Source organism: Olea europaea, unplaced genomic scaffold, assembly GCF_002742605.1.
Source record: "Olea europaea var. sylvestris unplaced genomic scaffold, O_europaea_v1 scaffold1204, whole genome shotgun sequence".
NCBI lineage: Eukaryota > Viridiplantae > Streptophyta > Magnoliopsida > Lamiales > Oleaceae > Olea > Olea europaea.
The window spans coordinates 105,376-128,156 of record NW_019229462.1 but is presented as its reverse complement, the minus strand read 5'-3'; positions in this window follow the sequence as shown (position 1 = coordinate 128,156).

Below are 22,781 nucleotides of genomic sequence, written 5' to 3'. Positions count from 1 at the left end.
GGCAATGGCGTTTTAAATTCAAGAATTTCAGTCCAATCTTCCCAGAATTTGTTCCAATTAGGGGACACCATGATTGCCTAATTCTCTGCACACGTGAAAATTAGAATGAAATGCATGCATTATTCATTTTTTTATTCTAATACTAAAGTCTGATAAAGGATTCAAATAATTCAAATTCCTCTTGATTTGCATTTAACAAAATCTGTAAGCAAGGATTATGTTTTAATTGATTATCTCTTAATTGAAAATTTATAATTATTGGTACTTAACATAAAGACTTTGTTTAACCAATACTTAAAATTCTAATTTATTTAGCTAAACTAGCGGTGGCAATCAACTGACGAAAAACTAATCCTTTAAAATTCTTATAACCATAATATTCTTTAGACAGCTAGAACTCGGGTTTAACTTGAACATATTAAATTTTTTTTTGAGTCCATAATTCGCCATTTATTGCGAGCGTCAAAATGAGCCCAATATTGATAGGGTAATTTTAGCTCCTTCAATAGTTAACTATTTGGCCCGTTTAATAAAAGTATAAACTTCAATATTTATATTCACTTCGGTCCCTCAACTATAAAGATATCCATATAGATCCACATCAACTATAGAGATAATAAATTAACTTGCATAAGGACTTGACCAAACATTTCATTCCTATCAAGAGGCAAATAAAATATATGCGAATTAACTAAAAAAATTGGAGATTCTACATAAGCTCCATGGAGTAAGGCACGTGCAGTCTCAAGAATATATCGATTTTTTCTCTCAGCATTACTATTTTGCTGAGGAGTTCAAGGGCATGTTGTCTCATGAACTAGACCATGGTGTTCAAAAAAGGCATGGAAGAACTGATTATCATATTTTCCACCATTGTCAAAGTGTATAACTTGGAGCTTAGCTGAGAACTGAGTCTGAATCATAGCATGTAATGACTGAAACACTTGTAGCTCTTCATCCTTGTGTTTCAACCGGTACAGCCATGTCATGCGAGTGCAATCATCAACAAAAATGACAAACTAATGAACTTTAGATCCATCAAAGATAAGAGATAGACCCCACACATCAGAGTAAATTAAAGCAAATGGAATACTCCTTTTATTTGTACTTTGCACATAAGAAATACCGTGACTTTTGGCCAAAATGCAGGTATTACATTTAAAGTCTGAAAGCACAACATTTGAAAAAAGACTAGGTAATAAATATTTCAAATAGTTAAATGAAGGATATCCCAAGCAGCAATGCCAAAGCCAAATCTGTTCTCCCATGTCATTACTCTATATATGATGTGCGTGTCCCATGCTGAAATCTTCCATGTAGTGTAACCCTCTCTTTTAGTACCACGCCCAATTATCTTCTTTGTGAGAATATCCTGAAGAAGACAATATGTAGGATAAATAATTACAGCACAATTTAATTCAGTAGTGACGACTAATAGAAAGTACTTTATGCAAAAGTGAAGTCACAAACAATGGATGAGATAAATGCAATAAGGGAGACAACGACATGGAGTTGGCTCCTGTGGCTGGAAAAATAACCCCATTCGCATTTCACAACACTAGTGTGTTAAGGTATGGATTTTTGAGTAAAGTCTCTTGCATCATATGTCATATGGGCAGTGGCTCCGGGGTCGAGTAACCAAGAATCTTTGTTCTGTCCCTAGAGGTGGTAATTAATACGGAGCCAAAATTACTTATATTTGATGTAGACCCGCACTTTGAGGAGACCCAATCTTGGGTATTAAAGACAATTGGGGTTCAATGGTTACCATAGCCACCTTGCCTTTATGTCCATCAGTGCCTCACGTGTCTTTTTTTCTTTTTTTTCCTTGTAACTCGTGCCACCAATCTTTTTTTTTCGTGCCACCATTCTTTTTTTTACTCATGCCACCAATCTGGATACCCATTAAGTTTAAAACAATTATCACGTGTGTGCCTTATATTTCCACAGTGTGTACATTTAGCCCCTTCAGAACTTAATTTTCCTTTGGTGCCATGTGTCAGCTTGTTAAGATTCAAAGATGATGACCCGTTGATGGTAGTAGTAGTAGGACCCATCTTAGCTCCTTGGTGGCCATAACCACACCGAAGAGATTGTCGGTGTTGGAGGAGGACATGATTGCTTGCCTGAGTGCCTCTCTGCCCTACATGGGCGTAGGCTTGTTCGATGGAAGTGTCCCATCCAGGTGGTCATCGAGTCTATGCAAGAAGGTACAAACTCGATCTTCTAGGAGCATCTTATTGTAGCATTGAATATCAGTGGCACACTCCATTGGATTGGGGCAGGGAAAGTCAATCTCATGCCACAGCCCCTACAAATTTGTGCAATATTTCTCCAATGAGCTACCTGATTGACTCAGCCAAGTAACTCGTTGTCAAAGTTCATAAACTTAAGAAACATCACTTCTGTCGACGAAGGTCGTGGCAATAGCATCCCAAACTGCCTTTGCAGTGGAGAATCGAATGAAATTTCCAATAAGGGCCAGGTCCATAGAGTTAATTGACCAACCTTAAACAATGGCATTTTCGGTTCATCATTTTCAAAAGGTGGGATCAGTTTGTGAAGGCGGTGGAGAGTCGCCATTCAGATAGCCCAATTTATCTTTTGTGGAGATACATATCTCCATAACTTGGGACAACAAGGCATAGGCCGAACCATCAAGCTTGATCGTAATTGGGGTTAAGTTTTCAGTGTTTGGGATTGGATTTTGAGTTTTGTATAAAGCTTCTGCCATTTTTTGTGGGAATTCTTGGAACAAGGCTTCGGGATTGCACGAAGGATCACCTATGTTGGTGATAGCTTCTTTGTCGGCCATGTGTTCGAGGATAGTTTTATAAGAAGAAGGTTGTGGATTTTTGAAAAAGGGATTCAATGGGATAGTTTTCAACCTGGCTTTGATACCATGTTTCAATGGTAATTAGTTTTCTATATTCTACCATATTTTATTACATTGAATAAAATACATATAAATAGGAGGAATATGCACCCTTATTTAGGCTATATAAAATTAGTGCCAATGATTGTGGTTGACCCCTTGATGAGGGGAATTTACATTGATTGTATTTGCTATTTTAATTTATAATAGCTCACACCCAACACCCTTCACATCCCCATTTCTCTTTCCTTGGATCTATCTCCTTATCCTATGACTTCTGCATCTCAACCCTCACCTTCCATTCCCCTTGCACGTACTATTATCACAAGGTCCATGACTAATAATCTCAAACCAAAAAAAATTGCTAACTACCACACTTATTATTCCACTTGCTAACCCCTCTTGTCCCATCACGCTACTTCTCTTCCACTTGAACAACGTAATTTCCACCAAGATGCATCTAAGCTTGAATTGGTTCATGCTATGGAAATTCCCTACCTTGGTTGAGAATAAAACATGGACTCTCTGCCCTTGGCCCAACAATCTCGATTTTGTATACAATAAGTGGGTATTTAAGATTAAGCAAAAGCTAGACGATTCTATTGAAAGCTTTAAGGCAAGACTTGAAAATAATGGTATCGACTATCATGAAACATCTAGTCCTATTGTTAAATCTTCTATGTGCGCTTGGTGACACTGGCAGTTTCTTTTTATTGGCATGTCAGGCAACTTGATGCGTCAAATGCATTTGTACATGGTTTTTTGACTGAGGAGGTTTATATGGAGTAGCCTAAAGGATTTGAAGATTTTGTCATCCTAATTGGGCATGCCGTTTTCACAAGTTAATCTATGGGTTGAAACAAGCCCCTCGAGCTTGGTTTAACTGTTTTTCTAGTGCTTTGATTGATATTGGATTTCATTGTTCTGACTCGAATCCATCTTTATTTATGTTCCACTCTTGTGATACTTAGATTTTTGTGCTTATCTATTTTGACTACATTATTATTATCGCTAACAGTTCTACCATCATCGTGAGATCATTGGCATGTTGAAGATTGATTTTGATATGAAGGATCTTGCTGTCCTTTCCTATTTTCTTAGCATGAAGCAACTTGGAACACTGATGGCCTTCATCACTAAGATGGCCGGTATGAAGCCACATAATGCTTCTTATATCTCAAGTTTAAAAATCTCAAAACATGATGATGATTTGTTACTTAATCAAACTGAAAATCGCCAAATGGTGCGTGCACTTCAATATGTCATTTTGACTCGTCCTAAGATTGCCTACTTTGTCAACCAATTTGTGTCAATATATGCATACACCAACTTCATCTCATTGGATTGCAGCTAAGTGTAATCTATGTTATCTAAATAACACTCTATCTCATGGTCTTATTTATCGTCTTGGGCATAATAACTGATCAGCGTATTGTAACTCATATTTGAGCGTTGACCCTAATTATCGCCAATCTAATAGTGATTTTGGAGTGTTTCTTGGTTCTAATCTTATTTCTTGGTCTACTAAGAAATAGCCCGTGGTTTCCAAATCTAATGCTGAAGCTAAATACATGTCTCTTGCTATTGTTACTGCTAAACTTTATTGTTTACGTGAGGTTCTTTGTGATTTGGATGTTACATTTTCCTCTTCTTCCATTTGTCTAGTGTGATAATGAAAATGCTGTTGCACTAGTTAAGAATTCTATTTTTCATGCTAGAACTAAACATATTAAAGTGGACTATCATTTTGTTCATGAAAAGGTGCTAAATGAGGATATAGTTATTCATCATGTTTCTACTATAGAATAGGTTGCTGCTATCTTCACCAAGGGACATACAGCTAACAGGTTTTTATTTTCTAGTTCCAAATTGCTGTTCAAGAAGATGATGATAAAGTTCACTCAACAGCTTATCCTTGTATAGATCATGATATAATAGATCCAAATGTTCAACAACTTGCTTAAGTATGTAGAGTTATCTTGTTTACTTTGACCTCCTATCTTCGAAGGAGTCTGTCATTGTAATTTTATATAAATAAAAATCTACTTGTGGGTTTTAGTTAGAAAACACTGTCTACTTTATCTCTATCTGATGCGAACCTGTGAGCAATGAACACTCACGAACCCACAACTAGATTGAAACAATGCCCAAGAACGCCAATAATCGACATTTTTGGATTTAATCCCCAATCAATGAACTAGGCAACCAAAAGTATATAAACTAATGACCTCGTAATTACATAGAATAAGGATCTCACCCAGATAATTGTGAACGTCACAATACTTGTTAAATCTTGATAAGTTCGATCAATTGAAGCATCACACCTCGAAGGAGAGAATTCTCAAATTTAATTCATCATAGTGATGCGAACCTAGTTAGTAAGGTTGCAATCGAACTCACAAGAATTGACACTGGATCCTAAGAACGCCCAAATACGATCAAGGTTTAGGATCTAATCCCCAAACGTTGAACCAAGCAACTGGAGATATATGAAACCCACAACCTCTTGATCACAAAGCCTCGAAATTATACCCGGATTTGTGATTTGAATTCCAAAATAGTGAACAAAAAAACCCAACAAGAACGTTGCTTGAAAGACCGCTTGATTACATATGTTGTAATTCTCACCCAATGATTTTGAATGACACAAGAATTAACAATTCCTGATAAGTTCGATAATTTGCCCCATCCAGGCAAAGAATTTGAAGCAAAAGCTTCGAGAGAAAATTCTCTAATTTTTTATAATAAAAGTCTCATAGAATTGTTACAATGAAATCCTATTTATACTAGAAATTAGGCAACTAATTAAAAAAGGAATAAAACTCTAGAGAATAATTAAAATCGAAATTATAGTCTCCTAGATAAAGAAACTACCAAAAATAAAGGATTATAAGCAAATTGGGACTCTAGATTCTGGCCAAACTCGGCTCTTTCCAACAAGCAACTCCAAATTGTCTTAGACTCCATCCCGAACCATATCACATAGTCTTCAAAATCACAATGAAGATGAAAATAACCTATTTATAATAAAAATATAAAACCCTAGAAAATAATATTAGAAAAGGAATAAATTCTAAAATCTTAATTTAATAAGGTAAAACTGATATAGCAAAAATATCAAAGACAAGTCTTCTAGTTAAACTTGGAAACTCACAAAAAATTGAATCATTTTCTCGAATTTTATATTGTACAACTGCATAGTGGCTTTTAGTGCGGTCACAAGGTAGCTTCAATTGCCGCGACTTGATTTTCGGTAACCTTGTGTGCGACCGCAAGGATGTAGGGCAATGTGGTCGCATGAGTCGCTGTGTTGGACCCAAACTTGGCTTCTTCCAATAATCCGTTCCAATACTATTTGCCCTCCAATTCTAGCATGTAACTGAGCTTTAGGCATGTTATCTCCAACATCTGGAATTCCATCATCCTAAGTTTGGTTCTGACCAGCTTTATCAACTCCTTTCGGCCCCCCAAATTGAACTCAAAACTTGGCCCCGATCGCTCACCAATAAGTGTTAATTCATTGCAATCTTGATGCGTATCCAGGATCATATCATCCACTCTTCGAAAGGATTCAACCTCGAATCCAAACTTTGATCAACCATATAGTAGCCCGTATTTCCAACCATGGTGAGAACATGAAATGGTCCACCGCCTCTAGGGTGAAACTTGGACCCTTTTGTGTTCGAACCCGCCTCTTGCGTATGTAGACCCAATCACCTTCGCAATGATCAAAGTGCCCTCACCATGATTTCTTAATTTCACCCATGTGAGATACTCCAATAAGAACTTCAATTGACAAATCACCTTGCACCCTTGCTGTCCTCTTTCGTGTAGGTAATTGTAACAATGGCATTGTACATGGCTCCAATTTCTCCAGCATTTTATCTTGATAGCTCAACTCCTTGCACAAGAACTCTTCCCATGGTAACTTCTTCTCCTCTTCGGGAATCACAAATTCAATCTTTTGTAATAGCGGCATTTCCAAACCAATGTACGGTTGTTGATTGATTTCTTCTACAATTTGATATCCGATTCCTGGGTCGGGTGGTATTCCAACAAAATTAATTCTTGGAATCAAGTCTTTGTTAACATGCAAAATAAAAATATCAAAAGTAGGGAGCGATTTTTTAGTTGTCGCCAATGCCTCCTCAACTCCACTCTCATCTTCATTTAAGCTCACTTCCATCACTTCTTTTGCCTCCGAAGATTCTCCCTCATTTTGTTGTAGCGCCACTTCTATTTTAACCACCTCCTTCTTTTCAATTTCACTCTCGACTTTATTTTCACTATCCCGTGGCCCTAAACATTTTTCCTCACAATCAATCGCCTCACTATTTCCTCTTTTACTCTTTCGCTCCTTCGGACAATCAATTTGAGATTTAATCACTTCACAAATCTTCGCTAATTCTCGCTTATAATCTAACCCCGTCCTATTGCTTGATGTACTACCTGCACATTTTGCAAAAGGTATTTTCTTCTCCATCAGATACTCATCCACATAACATTTCCTAAGCTTCTCCTTAAGCTCCCATTCATACCGGTCCCTCCTATAAGAATTTATGTCCCTTCTTTCAAACCTATCACATTTATATCCCAATCCCCATACTTCATCAATGCCATACCCATATCCATATGTATCACAATTTTTCATCCTAAGTTCCCGTCTCCCCACATTGAACCTCTCACCACATTAATCCCTATGAATATTTTTTAACTTGGCATCAATCTTGTCCAACTTATTTCCCAACCTCTCTTCCATATTTTCAATCATCCTTTCAAACCGTTGCATTATCCTTTCTTACATTTTTTGACACACTTTTTTTTATTCTTTTTCTAACTCTTATTATTTTTTTTCAACTTTTTTTGACTCTTTTTTTTACTCATTGGATAGAAAATCCAATTACAAATCCGGCAAAACAAATAGAAGTTGTTTTGGATACCAATTCAGCCCAAAAACAACTTTTGAAATTTTAATAGGATTTAAACGGATCTAGACTAAAAAAAACTTGAAAAATACAAGAACACTAAGAACAATGAAAAGAGAAAAAAAAGACTCGACAAAATTAAAAGATATAACCTTGATCTTGGTGCCTTAGCTCTGATACCAACTAATGTGAACCCGTGAACAGCGAACACTCACGATCCCACAACTAGATTGAAACAATACCCAAGAGCACCAATAATCGATGGTTTTGGATTTAATCCCCAATCAATGAACTAGGCAACCAAAAGTATATAAACTGATGACCTCCTAATTACACGGAATAAGGATCTCACCCAGATAATTGTGAATGCCACAAGACTTGTTAAATCATGATAAGTTCGGTAAATTGAAGCATCACGCCTCGAACCAGAGAATTCTCAAATTTAATTCATCATAGTCTTCAAAATTACAATGAAGACGAAAATAACCTATTTATACTAAAAATATAAAACCCGAGAAAATAATTTTAAAAAAAGGAATAAATTCTAAAATCCTAATTTAATAAGGTAAAACACGTCTCCTAATATGGCAAAAATATCAAAGACAAGTCTTATAGTTAAACTTGGAAACTCGCGAAAAACTGAATAATTTTGTCGAATTTTATATGGTACGACTGTATAGTGGCTTTTAGTGCGGTCGCAAGGTAGCTTCAATTGCTGTCACTTGATTCTCGATAACCTTGTGTACGATCGCAAGGATGTAGGGCAATGCTGTCGCATGAGTCGTGGTGTTCGGTCCAAATTTGGCTTCTTCCAATAATCCGTTCCAATACTATTTGCCCTCCAATTCTAGTACGTAACTGAGCTTTAGGCATGTTATCTCCAACTTCTGGAATTTCATGATCTTGATTTCAGTTCCGACTAGCTTTATCAACTCCTTTCGGCCCCAAACTGAGCTCAAGGCTTGGCCCTGATAGCTCACCAACAAGTGTTAATTCATAGCAATCCTGATGCGTATCTGGGATCAAATCACTATCTCTCGTAGTTCATTGTTAGTTTGTCCTCGAAAATTCTCGATGACGTCCATTGTACCAATTCCAAGCGACTCCTATAAGCTGGGTTTTATCGGGGCTAGAAAAATGGTTGAGAGCATCGCAAGAGGTGTAGTCAAATCTAGTTTGTTGCCTACTTCCAAAATTAGAACTGCACATCTTGGATATGCTCATCATACTGCTTTTAAATTTGTTGGCATTAAATCCTAGATCACAGCAGTCAAGTATCCATTATCCTCAATTTTTCTCTATTTGTTTATGTGTGGCGTGTTTGTGTGTTCTGCGCTAATTTAATCTGTTGGAAAATGTGACTCATTGAATCACTTTTGGCATAATTTTGAGTAGAACCGTTTGATCAATTTGGAAAATCAAAGTAGATTGTTGATCTCCTTAGTGAGAACAACGAAATCATATATTTACTTGCCAAAAATGATTCTTAGGTGAATGAGAAATTAAAGCTTAAAGTCAAAGCATTGTAAGATTATTTATGTTGAAGAATGAACTATGTGTAGTTTGTCCCACATAGGAAAATGATCAAACAATGAACATTTTATAAATGATTACATTTTGAAATAGTGTAATCATGTGTAGTATATAAGGTTTCTTCACGTGTACGGGCAAGGGGGTGCACATCAATGACCGATTCAAAACGCCGGACCTTGAAATTGTGTGTTGGCATGACTTGTGTACATGAATGTGGGATTGAACAAAGCAAAATTTAGCATCTTAGGAGTGTTAATTTTTTGTTTTTATTTCCTACAAATTGTTTATTTTTTTTCTTCGAGCGTTTCTTCAACTCTCTAAATTGAAATGTAATGGTAGGTTAATGATAATGTTAATTGTGTAACACCCATAATTACTTATTATAAAGTCACTCATTATCGAGCCATTATCACTTATGTTGGAGCCTATGTATAGAGCCAGTTTTTCCAATGTTAGATCCCCATGAATTACATTCCCTTCCCTATCTGTATAACATTTTCAATATTCTGTCTGAAATTATTCCATTTTATATCGAAGCCTTGGTGGTCGTGATCATATATAATTCAGTTCGTCGGAATAGCATTTGTAGTGCTTAGACTCTATAGGGTTTTCATTGTATCCTAGAAAACAGACGTCTGAACAAACTTCAAGCACATACAGTGAGGTGAGAATCTATTTTAAGGACTGTAGAAAATTGCAGTAGACTTTGACATGAATTTCGAGTCAATAAACTTACTTGAAATGATGAATTCCAAGATCTTTGTGCAGTTGAATCACCTTATTATTCAAGCATCAAAATCTTTATTTTCTAGTACTCCAATGGTCCCAATCTCGATCACAATGATAGGAGATTATTATCTACAATCTAACTGCCAATTTTTGTAAGATTTCACACTAAAAATATGGTTCTAGGGACTTTCCAATTCATGCCACATTTTTTTCTCCATTACTTCTGTATAGAGGTTGTAAGGAGTTATTTTGGTCATTGTAGATTTGAATTCCGAATTCAAACCACTCCCTCCAACCATATTAAAATCTTGTGGGTGGGCGAACCATTACCAGTAGTTTCCAACATCTCCCACTCACACATGATGGGGTTGATCCAAACCACAAGTGACAATGAATGTCAAACTTTTGATCTTTCTCAAGATCTATCTCACAAAAATTCATATGGCAAATAGATCGTGCGACCAGTGAGTAATATTAGAGCTCATGGTACTATAAATCTGTTAGGGATATATAGTAGCTTTGTTAGAGGAACATTACATCTCGCTATACCCCAAACTCATTTTTCAACATTAATTCAACTATTTTCGATCCCTCGAGTATTTATGGAACATACTTGAATCCTACATCGTATCATTGTATTCACAATTTTGTTGTATACTCTAAATGGTTAAACATAATTGTCCTTCCAGTGAATACAAACATAAATTTTGGTCAAAATAGTTTTTCTTTCCAACTTGAATCCTTCAATTTTAATCTCCTGCATTTCTAGACATGCCCCATCAAACTGAATCAATCATAGTTATTGGCAACATGCTAAAGTAGCAACACTGAAATAAAATCTCAAGAAATAGTCAAAAGTCATAAGGGTATATATGAGGTTATATAAACCTCAGGGTCTCACACAATAAGGCAGCAGGGATCCATTCATTCATTCATCCAATATTGGTTGTAAAAGCACACGTGGTATGAAACACGTGCTACGATGTTTTCTCCCTTTTTTGAGGTGTATGTCATATTCTTTGTAAACAAATAACAACATATAGATCATAGTTCAGTTATTCCCCAATGCCTAACTTGAGTTCTTCTTATGTTTATTCCTCCAAGCAATCTCAAATCGAGAACTCGATCTGGCTACTAAACAGGTTTAATGGATAGAAAAATTCATTTCGATTACTTGTTGTAATCTCATCTTGATATCTTATCAAGGCGCCTCGATCATGTACACAACATGATCAATGTGTCTCATCTCAGCACACCTCAAAGCGTCTGAAGTGATTGCTCATGTGAGTGAGCTAATCTCAACTCGTTCAACATACTTTATATGTGCATACAAATCCTTTTATCTCATAATCCCCACATTAGATTGCACATAAACTCAAATTGTTCATTTATGGCACACAAAACTCAATCAAGAGTTTTCTGATACATTATGTATCATATTCTACAAAATTCTAGAGATTCGATATTACCAACAAATATATCTCTAGACATCTTCATAATATGATGATTATATATCATCAATTACTTAGATATATCACAAGGATTATTCTAAATGTACAAAACCGTGTACAAAATGGATTACAAAATTGACAAGTGGTGCCCCCTGTTGGAGGGACAGCTGTGGGCCCAGCTGTCCCTCCAATATCTATTTCAATCATAAGTTATTCCTTTGACAATGAAATAGAATAATTGATAGCGCCACCTTTTAGATATTACGATACATTTTCTAAAAATAATATAGATGCCAACTGGCTAGATCAATGGCATGACCTACATCATAGTATACTTCTGTCTCCTAACTCTTAATCGTACTAGACATGATTCTCTGGATATTTCTTTGTGCATTTATGGAGTCTTTGAATATTTATGAAGACTTAAATGGTCACCTTCCGATATAGGAGTATCAACAGGGTAGCAATTCACATGAGCTTTTACAGTATAAAACTCTTGTGATAGAGTAAGAAGACTAATAATCTTTTTAACACAAAAATCATACAATTTGCTAAACCCACATCCTTTATCTTAAAGATCTAGGACAACCATTTCAAAATTGTCTCTATACACTCATTTTCATGCTTAGCCAATCTAGTGTAATCAACATAAAAATCAGAATTACAACCTACCACCAGACCTTTACATAAATACAATAATTTTAGTTCATATGATGAAAGTTTTTGTACAAGATTTAGCCCTCTTAAAAACTCAAGTACGTATATCAAGATGATTGTATTAGGTCATGAGTGTAACTATAAAGTTACCACAATACTAAAAAGGCCTTTAACATGAAATCTACAAGACAATTCATGCCGATCTTTTCAATCATTTCTTAATCGAGAATAAAAATACAGTCTCTAGATCTATTTAGTATAACTCTAAATTTAAACATACTATCATTGCTAGCATCGATGTATAAAAGAGATTCCTATTTCCATGAAGTTTTTTTTATCTAACTTAATACACTCATATTGAATATATATAACCTTTTAAAAAAACGAGCTTTATTTATCAGAAACTCATTAGTCTTCCACATAGTTTTCAAGAACCCAAATGTTTTCAGTAAACATAATGTCCAAATAGAACTTCCATCACATCCTAAATTAGGTGTAAATTCCATACTCCATATATATATTTCCATCACTTTCCTCAAAATTCTCCACTGGTTTTCTAGACTAGAAATCATTAATATTAAATAGCCCTTAGCTTCCACTCGGAATCAAGAATCATTGATACTAAATAGCTCTTAGCCCCTACTTGAAACCAAGAGTCATTGAAATTAGATAGTTCTTAGATGGCTCCCACTCGGATAGATAGGTCCAACTCGAAAATAGATTACTTCCACTTGAATAAGAAGTTTGGATCAACTTTTATATATTCAAAATTGATTCATCAATACATATAATATCAATATCAATGATATTCTCCTGTCTTTTTTCCCTCACAAGGAAAAATGTCAAATGTCACATCTTATGACTCGATATCCATAAAAAGTTTCACTTAAATACCAGTTTTGGACTACATGTATGTTATCGAGACATATTTCATTCTTAATAGACTCATGTTATCGATCTCATTATCGAGAACGTATATAATCCATTATGAGTCCATGATAACCCATATTTGGTTATCTATGTGTTCAAAACTTATATATACTGAAGGTGCCAACATTGAGAAAACTTCATTAATTGGTACATTATAGTTTGACAATGCTCTTTTCAAAAGCATATACGTAAGTTGGACTGCATATCTCAAACCTCATCATATTTAGCAATATTCCATTCCTTCTATCAAATACACCATATAATTATTGGTTATTAAGGAATAATCTATCAAATAAGAATCTCTTTCATTATATAGATAATTGATAACTCGTGATAGAGGCTCACGCCATCTAATTCTCAAAGTCTTCACTTTCACAATCTGATTTTCTACACAACTTAAGAAAATCAAATGCATATCTGAAATGCGTGAATCTATTTATAAATGTAATGAAAAGTGAAGTTCTATCTCTATATTGCTTAATCACAGCCCGCCAAGAAATTCAAATAGATTTATTCTATGAAAGTTTAGTTCTTGAAATTTTAAACAGTTTTCTCAACTCAAAACCTCAATCCGTTGTACAAATATCCAGAACATAACAAACATCACCACTATGAGCATGAATAGATCTACCACGTATAAGTTCAAGTAAGAACCACTCTTCGAAGAATAATAACTGAGATCAAATTTAGTGGAATTTTTGATACTATCTTAATATCAAATAGGAGGTCAATTTCTCTACTTTGCAATGCTAAATTGCAATACCAGTCATATAAACCTCCACTACATCTTCACGTTTTTTACATATCTATTTTGTGTCAAGTAAAAAAAACTCAATAATAGACTAAAGACACTTCTTGATTCCATATAAAGTGGATTTCTAGCTCTTGAATCCACTATCCACGAAAGATAAGATCCAATATGTAAAGTGTTGACTCATAAACAACACTAAGAGGAATATATTCAAGTGCAATATCCTTTAACTTAACCACTTTCAAGCTAAGAGATACAAATCATATAGTTAAAGCACTTGAACCTTTGTAACATTAATCCTCTACCAAAACCACTTTCATTCACTTACTATCTGATCTGTTCTTCTCGGTCCCTTTTTCAGTCTCCTTATCTATCCGCATTTGTTCTAGCTCATTTACTGCTTAAGATTTGAAGTCTTATGTAAGCTAGAACATTGCTAGACAAGCATGTCCTCAAGACTTAGCAACATCAAGTCTCACGTCTTTTAACTCACATAGTGGGTAGTGTCAATATAGAAAATTGACACTACAATTTGTAAGTCACAATGACCTTCAAAATTCTCATATATTAAGAAGAGACTAGTTTGAGCTTACTATCATCTAAAAATAAATTGACCAACGAAAATGTTAACCCTAAGTTAACCATCAACTAAGTTATATTCGAGAAAAAAGTCAATTATATCAGAACTTGACAAGTCAAATGTTCAAGTACTAAAATCTATCGTTTCTCGTACTTAACAAAGTTTTGATCTTTATTCTCTAGAGTATTATGACCTACATAAAGTCTTTTATTGCGTGGTTGATGCTCTCTAAAGCATCATGTCCTTCTAGTACACTCAAAATCTTATCATGCCAAATGTTATCGCATTTAGCTTATCATCTTTATTAAGGTCTACCGTTATGGATTTTGACGCCATAATCTATCAGATTTTTCAAGATATTTTATTCTCAACCAATGCTCATTTATGCACATATTTAATTCTGTATTAACTCAAATTAACGTCCATGATAGTTCAACGTTAGGCATAGAGTCGAAAATTCACTATGTTCCCATTCATCGTCGCAATCTTATTGTTTCATTATCATAAACTTAATTTCATAATGCAAAATTCCATGGGTTCTAAGTGAGGGTTACATTAATTCGTCAAACTTGAGAACTCCCGCTCGATGAATCAAATAGCTCTACGTGAGATTTTCTCTAAATCATCCAATCACCGAACTATCACTCAACTAATAATCAATATGTCTAAGTAAGAATCTCATTAATTCTACCGACCTTAGCATTTGTAACAATACATGAATTAACGGATATCATGTATTCAATTAAATAATTTTATATTATGCAGTAAAGCATAAATATATATATTTATCCAATCATGACATGTATCATGATGTAACAAATTAATTCTTTCAGAGGATAACTTCAATCATAATTCAAAAATAAAACTAACATCATTTAAGTTTTATTTTACAGAATTTCAATCCAATTTAAATCTCAATTGTAACACAGTCCTAAAAGATAGGAAGTGACATCAGAATTCTCATATTCTGCTTGTCATAAAAAAATTATGTCCCAAAATATTCACATGTTCCACATTAGGTCATGTTTCAAATTCATTTATAAAAAAACGATAAGCATGGAACTTTTCAAAAAGTTCTATAGCATTTGATATTCTAGCATTCCTTCTAAGGATGCTATAAATGTGCGTAGATCCAACCATATCTAATCAAGCAAAAAAAAAAAAAAATTGAAAACAAGTCACAATGGATCAGATAACCTAATCAAGACCCACACAACTCATGAATGTATATAAAATGTGGTATTTTAAATACTTTCGGAGTATTTTTCATTTAGAAAATGAAGCACTTAAAAAATAACTCCCACTTGGCAAATACCACTTAACAAATATTCTTGATCTTTATAAAAATTTTCAGAATTTAATCAAGTCCAAAAAATATTTTTGATTATCTGAAAATTAATTTTAATTGCACATATAAAAAAATTAGGAATATTCAAGGGACTAATTTACAAATTTCTAAATTCCATTTGAAAAGTTAAAATGGTAGTTTTATTTGACTTTTCAACTTTTTAACCTTTTTTCAATAAAAAGAAATGGGAGCTGAACGCCCACTACACGCCCATTCACAGCGCTTATTCAAAGGAAAAAATTTCGTTGATTCATCACTTTAACCAATTTTTACGTTCTGAGTTTATCTATGTGGTCAAATTTTACGATATTAACTTTTAAGACTGTGTTTTGGACCCAAACAAATCTGACTAAGACTACAAGATGGGAAAAAAGTATTTTTCATCTTATAAAAAATGAGAGCAGAACTTTCAGATTTTTATCAATACTTCGGGAGACCATAAATTCTTCATTCCAAGGCCAACATTTATGTTCTTTATATCATTGGAAAGGTCTCGAGAGGATCTATCCAACCATTTCAAATAAGTATCGTGAAACATAGTTTAGAAGAAGTTATCATGTGATGAAGTTTCAGATTTTACCCATTTTCACGCAAAAAATCAAATTTATATCTTAACTTCGGAAGGCCATAACTTCTTCATTCCAAGGCCAAAATTTATTTTCTTTATATCATTGGAAAGGTCTGGAAAAGATCTTTCCCATGAAATACAATATAGAAGAAGTTATCATCTGATGAAATTTCTGATTTTACAAATTTTCACTCAAAAAAACAGATTTACATCAAAACTTTGGGAGACCATAACTTTCTCATTTAAAGCCCAAAATTAATTATTTTTAAAACATTGGAAAAGTCTTGAGAAGATCTATGTATATACCAAATGGATAGTACGAAACTTAAAGTATAAAAAATTATGAAATGATGAATTTCAGGATTTTATCAAATTTCATGCCAAAAATTCATATTATCATCCAAATTTCAAAAACTTATAATTTTTTCGTTTTAAGTCAAAAATTTGAGTTCTTTATATGGTTAGAAAGCTTATGAGAAGTCCTTTCTAATCATACTAATCTTAATACATAATTATTAATCTATGAAAAGCAAAAAATTATCAAATGATGCCACGAAATATCATATAAAGTTTCAAAAATTTTCATACAAGATTCATAACCCAATTGTATCATGTAATGGCATATTTATGCTTGAATTACGGCAACAAATTCAACCTTCTGATTCTGATACCAATGTAGAAAATTTTACATAGTTTGACATGAATTTCGAGTCAAGATTACACAGACTTCTACGACCCGAAAATATTTCAGACTAGACGCATGACTCGGTTATTGTCTATGTATTACCACCCGAAGATTTGACCTTGGGAGTACCCTTAAGTAATCTTCACTAGTTTGGTTCACGTTTCATTTATTGTCACTTGCATTTCATTTGAAACATTTGTAATTTTTTTCACTTACTGGAGGCCAGGTCTAAGTCCCCCTCCTTTATGTGTATTCTCATTTTTTATGTTATAAAATAAGCCATACTAGTGGTATTTGCTTAAAAAAAAATATTTCGAGTCAAGAAATTTACTTGAAATAATGAATTTCAAAATCTTTTTGTAGTTGAATCACCTTGCTATCCAAAAATCAAATTCTGCATTTTCTAGTACTCCAATGGTCCCAACCCCGAACACAAATGAAGGAGATTATTATCCACAATCTAAGTAACAAATTTTACGAGATTTCATGCTAAAAATATGGTTCTAAGGACTTTCCAATTTTGGTATGAATTTCCACGCGAAAATTCAATTTTTTTTATGGCACCATTTTTTCTCCATAACTTCTATATGGAGGTTGTAAGGAGTTATTTTGGCAGTTGTAGATTTGAATTGCAAATTCATACTCAAACCCTTTTAAAATCTTGCAGGTCGAATCACCCCACATGGACGACCTATTACTCGTATTTTCCAACAAGGACATTGTGTAATACACAGGCCTAGATTTGTAAATTTCTGTTCTTTTTTAGCTACTGTTATTTTCTACGGTTTCATTTCGTATTTGTGGTTTTCTAAAATAATAAAATATTATCATTGCTGTGGTTTCTTTTTGTTTATATACTTCATATTGTATTCTACAATGTTATTTGGTCAACATAATCTTTATCATTTGATCTAGACTTGTCTATTTTGTGGCCTTTATGTTCAATTTTGTAACTAACTGTCGGGACCGATGAAGACAATGCAAGAATTGAGATTTGATGAACTCAATATGATGTATAAATAAAGATCACAAAATAACCAAGAACAAGATTAAAGTAAAAGAAATAAACTGGTAGAGGAACGATGTTATTTTATTGAACACTATGAAAGGAGAGAATTACAGCAATTGGCATAAACTAAACTGAAAGAGGAGCCATGTATTTATAGTACACGAGTCAAACGCTAAAACTAGGAAAAAATATAAAATTAGGAAAAAATCACCTAAAGAAAATCATGTAAAAGAAAAAAAACGTATCACGTGTCCGACAATTTTCATTCCTTTCTTCACGGTTTCAAATTGTTTTCTTCCTAATCTTGGATTCCAATTGATTCTTTCCATATTTCTTGAATCCTATTGATTATTTTCTAAAAGCATATGGCTCCAACAAGATTTCTTTCCAAAACCCAAGATTGCCAAATTTCGAGACACATATTTAACAATCTCCACCTTGACTCAAAATTCCTGTGCAATGAACAATGCTCCAAATTCTCCATCTTGAGAAATGATCCATTTGTATTAGAATAATCAAGCTCCTCAACACAGTAACCAAACTCTCTACGAAAACACGTTCCCCCGCTCGGCGTCCACATGCAACACCTGAACCCAAACCCAAGTTCCCAAAATTCCACCTGGAATTAATAATTACTGGACAGTGTCGAAGCACACCCTATAACAGAAACCACACCAAATGCACGATCAGAAGGCCCCTTGCTAGAATTGTCACCTTCACCAATCCTTAAGGCATTATAAAAATTATTGACACCACTAAACCTAAGCTCCGTGAGCCCACTAGCATAAGAACAAAGTGTATCTGCTAAAATTGATTGCAAAGCAGAATCACCAACACTCCCATGAGCAAAGTTTGAAATTGACCCAGAGCCTAACACAAGAGGTAATGTACCAAACTGAATTTCCACCGTGGTACTAAACTTATCCAAATGTCTCTGAACTGGTTTTGCGCTTCCCTACAAAATGTACAACTGGGATCTCATCTGTCCCTCCGGTACAACTCGGACACCTCTCTGAACTTTCAGGACACCACCTCCACCAGAAAATTTATACCCTTTTGCATCCAGGGTACTCAGCGATATGAGATTCTTTTTCATGTCTGGAACATGGCAAACTTGATCAAGTGTCCTCAGTGTCCCATCTTGTAGCCTCAATCTGATCGACTAATTCCTGCAACTCAATAAGATTGGTTGTTTCCCATGACAACTCCACCTTGCTTCACCACCTCATATGTCTGGAATAACGCCCTATTGGGACACATGATATGAACATGCAAAATCTAGAATCCACTCCTTAGGTTTGGATTCCCTATCAGATACAGCCAACATCACATCTCCATCATCACAAATTTTTTTAGCAATATTAGTCTCTTTCGAATTACCTGATTACCCTGCATGATTTGCGTGTAAACGCCTTTACCCTGCAACTTGTCACAATCTTTCTTGATGTGTCCTTTCCTCTTGTAGTAATAACAATACACATTGCTGTACCTCACCTTCGATCTATCCCTCCATCGATCACCATGAGTAACCAGAGCATCCCCACTCCTAGATGTAGGATCTCTAACCAACAACTCATTTTCCTTTGAGAACAAGGCATCGTATACCTCCTCAATGGATAACGTGTCACGACTATACAATATAGTGTCACGAAACGACGAAAAAGAATTTGTTAGCGAACACAACAGGACCAAGGCTAGATCCTTTTCATCATATTTTACCTCCAACGTCTTCAAATCTACAACGATCTCCTTGAACACAGCAAGATGGTCTTGCAGTGACCCTCCTTTCGCCATGCGATGGGATTACAATTTTTGCTTTAGAGTCAGTTTACTCATCAGACTCTTTGTCATGCACAACTGCTCCAGCTTGAGCCACAAGCAGCCACTGTCTTCTCCTTCAAGACATCCTGCAGTATATTGTTGGATAAGTGAAGATGAATTTGTGCTAGAACCTTCCGATCCTTCCGTTTTTTCTCCTCCATAGACAAGTTTGCTGACATCCTATCAAAACCCAGCAAAGCATCATCAAGATCCATTTGAGTTAACACGGCTCTTACCTTTACTGGCCACAATGAAAATCTTGTATTGCGATCTAATAGAGAAATTTTATACTTCAATGAATTCGTCCTTGAAAAATCTCAACCAAATCATGAAGAACCTACGACCTTGCTCTGATACCACTTGTTAGGACCGACGAAGAAAACGCAAGAATTAAGATTTGATGAACTCAATATGAAGTATAAATAAAGATCACAAAATAACCAAGAACAAGATTAAACTAAATGAAATAAACTGGCAGAGAAACGATGTTATTTTATTCAACACTATGAAAGGAGAGAATTACAACAATTGGCTTAAATTAAACTAAAAGAGAAGCCACCTATTTATACTACATGAGTCAAACGCTAAAACTAGGCAAAAATTTAAAATTAGGAAAAAATCACGTAAAAGAAAAAGACGCGTGTCGTGTCTAACAATTTTCTTTCCTTTCTTCACGGTTTCAAATTGTTTCCTTCCTAATCTTGGATTCCAATTGATTCTTTCCATATTTCTTGAATCCTATTGATTATTTCCTAAAACCACATGGCTCCAACAGGATTTCTTTCCAAAACCAATTCTTGCCAAATTTCGAGACACATATTTAACACTAATCTTGGAGGTTGGTTGTTGGTTGAAGTGTCAATGTTGATGCTAATTTTATATGTTTCATAGACCTTCAATGCTGTTCAAAAAATGTGAAAAGTAGAAATATAAAATCTTTAGTTTGTGATGTGGTAGGTATTTTGGCTATTGAAATTAGATTAGTAGTTGAAATAAATATTAATCTTATTCTGGCTATGCTTCAACACTAATTTTTCTCCACTCAATGGTGAAATCAAGTAGAGTTATTAAGAAAATCAATGGAAAGTTGCTTCAATTTCTCAATTTCCCGACCATTATGCATTCATATATATTTTAGATTATTATATGATCTTGGCTTTAGTAAAGAAAGTGCCCATTTTCAGCCTAATCCTGAGAAACCCCCTTGGTACCTCAGTATGTTTAGGGCATGTAGTAGAAAACTGGTGATAGACTTTTTTCTCTATGATATAGCTATAAGGCCCACTTTTTTTTTAACTCATTATTATTATTTTCATGTTCTGAGCCCTAGATCCAAGTATCATTGAATTTACTACATGATAAATGTTAGACTGAAAAAGAAATAATACCAAGAAGATAAAAATAAATTAAAACTCAATTGCCATCACATAAAAAAAAATTGATACTTACAAAAATCCTTATATCTCCCGACTTTGACTTCACCATAAATGTTTTTAACAATCATCGTCAAAAACCCAAAAACATTCATAATTTTTTTTCTAAAGTAATTTTCTTGAGTACCACCACTACGAATCACTTTCAAGCGCCGGTCACATGAAGAGCATTAATTTCATATAGGGAAAAGAGAGGGACGCAACAAAATCTCATTAAACAAGTAGCAAGCTGGAAATATATTCGGAATGGTCTAATAAGTGATAACTAGTTTTCTCATATTCAAATTTCAATGGATTAGAATTGTGGCAGGTACTGTTAGAACCACATTTATATAGATAACTATACATTACTCTGTGTGGGAATGGACTCGATGACTCGACCTAGACATAGAATTTCACATATTTTTTTACCTGATAAAATGACATAAGCATTTTCACAAGTGTGTCCCTGTTTGTTAATTCCTAATCACCTGTGACAATCATATATTATATGGAAACCAAAACTAAATCTTCATAATCCAACATATATATTCTGAGGTTAAAACATGTCTAAGGCCATGTTAAAAGATATACAACACAGGATCCCCAACTTATAACCCAATACACCATAAGCTTAAAATAATAGCCCATAAAATAACCCAACAGGTCGTCATCCATGTACATCAAACTCTGAAATCCCGTAAGAGCTCCACAGCTAGTCATGATCTCTATGTAACTCCATGCTTGCTTACAATGCAAGAACTACATAAGCCAATGTTTAATAAGCAAAAATCATGCATGTCATGAATATAAGCAATAATGATATATGCCACTATGCCATTTACTTTAAACATCACGATAAAGATGCATCATATTCAATACTCATCAAAGTCAACTCGAAATCATTTCATTTGAAATTTTTCATCTCATTGGGCCCTTGAAGCACCTACTATGCACCAGATAGAGCTCTGTATAATATCAATATCAATAATCAAATGGCCAATATAAAATTAACACTGGCAAGTGGACCATCCTCTCGTGACCACTAGAGGCCCATCTCCTAACAGCCCAATAAGTCTTCCATCCAACAGAGCCAATAATCATAATATCACAAGGACACAGTCTAGTGATCCAACCCCCCGTGATCACCAAAGGTCCATCCCCTATCTACCTTTGCAATCACCCAGGAAGTATCACCCGCAATGTCAAACATATCATATAAGCATGCCTCGATGCCTTAGTAGTGGTCAATATAACATTTATAAATAAAAAATCAATTTGAAATCATGTTTTACATTAATGATTTTCAACCATGATCACATCTTGTGCATGCATTTGAAAATGCTCATGAATGACATATTTAATGAAAATCAATGTCAATAGGTTCTACAACCATATACTCAACGATCATAACCATCATATGATGAGCAATAAACCTCTTATCAAATTTATGTAACTATTACAACATTACAATATCACAATTACTAGGCTCTTTCATCGTAGTCGC